General features: G+C 41.8%; 1 long non-coding RNA gene across 1 annotated transcript; it reads left to right on the top strand.

Annotated features, from left to right (window-relative positions):
- Positions 1 to 963: 963 nt before the first annotated feature.
- Positions 964 to 3,204, top strand: LOC102767613. Its single transcript, XR_436003.2, has 2 exons — positions 964 to 1,043; positions 3,103 to 3,204. It is a non-coding gene; the product is annotated as an uncharacterized LOC102767613 (long non-coding RNA).
- Positions 3,205 to 4,214: the final 1,010 nt, after the last annotated feature.

Genomic DNA, 4,214 nt, shown 5'->3' with positions numbered 1-4,214 from the left:
CACACACACACACAGAGAGAAATAGTCCAAGGGCAGTCACATGAGTGTGCTTTTTGGCAGGGCCAACAGAACTGAGATCATAGCCTCTTGTGGAAGTAGTCTCCCCCGGAACTTTTTCTGGAAGCCAAACAGTTAAAGAAAAATCTATAGTTGTGGCCGAGTTCAGGAAACAATGTGACTTGCTTCCTTCTATAAAAGGAGACCGCTGGGTATGATGTGTTTCTACATTATGTGCTTCAGGTTTCTCAAAGGTAAGTTCATTGTCTTTTTCCGTTTTGTTTGAAGGTGTGTGTTTTTTCGTATCACAAAATTATGAATAAGTCTTTAGGAATTGAAAGCCAACTATCTATAGAGAAACCATTTTGAAAATGAATGGACTATTTGGATGTGTTTGGACATCTGGTACTTAAAATTGTAAAAATGAAAATTGTAAGACTGAGTTAAAACATACATTGTTTAAAAGTTTTGCACCTGTTATGTGGTTTCAAGCCAGAAACTGAATGTAGGAATAAGCTGAAATTTGTTCAGAGATTGTGGAGAACTAGGAATACTGAGAATTTATTTGTAAACCTAGATTGTCTTTGAAGGTCTTCACTTTTATTGCACAATATCTTGGGGGCATTGTGATAAACTTCTTTTTCTGACTTTGAGTCTGTTTATGAAAAACATTTACAGAAGTACAGGGGTGGGCAAAAGCAGTTTGACTGTTGTGAGTATATGAAGCACAACGTTTATTCTTGTGTTATAATTATTTGCTAATTATTGTCTCATTTTCCATATGATAGACTGTGAGCCTGCTTTTCGCACCCTTGCGTGTCTATTGTTCCTGCCTCTCACGCTTGGGCTCTAAGAATTTTAGAAATGAAAGCTGCCTTCCAGGGTTTTCTGCTCTGTGCACACCACGTATTGGGTGCAAATGTGAAATGTGCAGCTTTTCCTCATCCCAACACTCATATGTTTTGCAGGACACAGAGCTTTCACACGCCTGCCGTGTCAACATTTTGTTCTGAATGCAACAGCCATAGGACAGGGGGAGGATCAGAGTTGGTACCCTTTGAAACTGCCTACTGCTTGTATAAAAAGGAATTCACCTGGTTGTTAGTCTTTGGATAAACTACAGAACATACGTAAGCTCAGGGAAAATACAGTAGGTGGTGCTAATTTACAATGGAAAGGCTAAGGGGCTGGAGCCACACTGACATTTTCACAGTGAGGAGATCGCCCTCTTGGCCAGTTTACCCACCTGCACAGCCCTGCATAGTCTCTTTAAAAGTGATTATTCTGGCCCTGGATGGTTTTTCTCAGTGATTAGAGCATCAACCTTCAGACCAAAGGGTCAAAGGTCTGCTTCTCAGTCAAGGGCACATACCTGACTTGCAAGTTCAATCCTCAGCCCCATTTGAGGGGTGGGTTGGGGTGGGGGAGAATATGGAAGGCAGCCAGTCAATGTGTCTCTTATATCAGAGGGGGTGAGGATTTTTTTTAAGTGGTTACTCTGAATTCTCTGCACTAGAACCATCTATGGGGATCCTGAGCCCCTCTCACTGGACACCCTCACCTAATGCTTTTTTCCAAGAATCTCTTCCTCCCTCCACCTGTCTCTCCATGGGCTCTCCAGCCTCTTCACTCAGTCCTCTCCTCCCTAGTCTTGCTTCTCGGCCTCACGAAACATCCACGTGTAGGTTCTTCCTCTGGCAATGCCCTCGGAGACTGTCTTGGGTAATAAGCCTGGCGTTGGAACCGGCTTCCAGACCCATTTCTCCAGTTTTGTCTCCAGGAAATAGCACAGCCCTGTCGGCATCTTCCACGAATGGAATGAGAGCTTCAGGCAGGGGCACACTCACCCACTCGTTATCACGATGGAGGAGTCCGTGACAACGGCCTGCTTTCTATCCCTGGCCAATGTTGTGTACACATAGAGGGAGCAGACTGCTTGCTCCAGGTTCAGGACTTAAACGCCAAATTCAGGGTGGAGATGCTGCTCTGTGCTCAAAAGTCCTGACCTAGTCTTCCGAGTCACCTGTCATGCTTCCCAGAAAACTAGGGATCATCCCAGAATCCCCTTACTTCCTAGAGATCAGCTCAGATGCACAGTTTGCTCCTGCAGTGAGCTTTGCGAGCATTCCCGTCCCATTGTGTTCAGGGCAGGCTCAGCAGATCGTGTTCTGTGATATTGGTTATGAGGCAATGGAAAGATGTGGCACAGTTGTTAGGCATTGAGGCACCTCCTTCTGGGAGGTATTCTGGGCCCTTGCTGAAAAAAAACTATGTATAAATTCCCCTACCTAATCCTCACCACCACAACTCCAACTCTCTCCTCTCTCTCCTGTGCTCAAGGTTGCATATGCTAAATCTGTGACTTGCTACTTCTACTTGGAGGAAGGCTGTGGTCTGCTGTGTATTCCTGGTGCAATATCTACAGAAGCATAATGCTGCTTGCAGACAATAATTTTGAGCAGAGTCCCTGGAATGTTTTCACAATAAGCTGGCCTCCACACAAGTCAGAGGGTTCTGGCTTTTTCACCCAACTAACGCCTGTCTGAGCGCAGTCGGGTCGAATTTCTATCTCCATCTGGAGCCCAAGCTCAAATGCATGACAGCCTCCCCATAGAAACCTGTACAATCTATAGGCAAATCTGGAATTACAACTAAAATACAAAATAACCATCCTGAATAAACAACAACAAAAGTAAATAAATAATTCTTTTACGTTTCAAAAGTTTTCATTTTTTTAAAAGAGTAACCTTGATATCTTTAGGATGAGAGGGGAAACATGGACAGGAGAATGAAAGGTTGATAAAATTTAGCAGAAGGTAAGAATGTGGGCAAAACTAGAAGCAAAGAAAAACCAGGTTTAACATGAGTATAAAACACAATGAAAGAAAAATCCTCCAAAACAAGAACTTATTCGTGAGAAAGATGGGGGCAGCGGGGAGCAGGTCCAGTAATAAAATGCTAACTTTGGAACACTCAGGTACTAGGCACTCAGATTCAGAACACTGGAGTTCTCAGGCTTCTCATTTGTGTGTTTGCAGGATTTTTTTCCCATTAAGACCTTCATATATGCTTTACCTTCTCCCCTTTTCTTTTCTTATGAAACAGGGCAACATGAAGAAGAGAGAGAGGAGTGTGTGTCAACAAACTGGGGCCTTATTATGCAAGAATTTGCTTAAAAAATGGAGAATGAAAAGGGAGTCCTTAATGGTATGATTCAATATCTGTTTCTCTTCTTTCTTTATGATTAAAAAATGACCATTCCTTGGGAGGTAACTCTGATTGTTTATTTCCCACCCAGAAAAAAAGAAAGCAAAAGACAAAACCATTATACAATAGAAGAAATTTTTCTCAAGATAATTTGATTACACATGTTCATCATTTGCGGTCTGAAGGCACTGAAGTTGGTCAACACCAGAGTGTGGGCTGTGAAAAAGAGGGGATTGTGGCTGAGTGACACAGAGGCTGCTGGAGACCCAGGTGTTCCTCTTTTTTATAAAATGTATTTTTATTGATTTCACAGAGGAAGGGAGCGGGAGAGAAAGAGAGAAACATCAATGATGAGAGCAAATCATTGATTGGCTGCCTCCTTTGCACCCCCCACTGAGGATCAAGCCTGCAAACCAGGCATTTGTGCTGACCAGGAATCAAACCTGTGAACTCCTGGTTCATAGACCGATGCTGAACCACTGAGCCAAAATAGCTGGACAATGGTCACACTTTTTACCAGTGTTCCCACTCATGGATCCTTGGGTTAGGATGCTGGTATTCTGAAGATGTGGTAAACAAATCAACCCCTCAAAAATAGTAATTGACACTTTTCTATTTAAAAAAAAAATCATTATCTTCAAAATTAGTGGATAATTTGGAAATGTGATCAGTGCCAAGAAGAAAATTAGTATTAGAACTTATAATTTTACCATATAACAAAGATTCTGGGTAAACTTTGATATTTAAAAAAAGAAAATCAGATAGTCTTAGCTAAGTAGCACTTTCACTAAGGAGGGATTTTACTGTATATCTATTGTGAAATTTTTTTCTACAATCATGCCTTTAGGGAATAGAGTGATTTCTTATTGGTAGTGTTTAAGTGACTAGTATCGATAACTAACAAGATAGTGTTTCTCAGGTCACCAACATACTGTTGAGTTTCCAATACTAGAATCTTGGCATGAAACCAATACATCACCATTAATTGTGCAATGCCTTAAAACTGTCTC

Source organism: Myotis davidii, unplaced genomic scaffold, assembly GCF_000327345.1.
Source record: "Myotis davidii unplaced genomic scaffold, ASM32734v1 scaffold6445, whole genome shotgun sequence".
NCBI lineage: Eukaryota > Metazoa > Chordata > Mammalia > Chiroptera > Vespertilionidae > Myotis > Myotis davidii.
The sequence above is the reverse complement of the archived record's forward strand: the minus strand, read 5'-3'. Positions and strand labels throughout refer to the sequence as shown.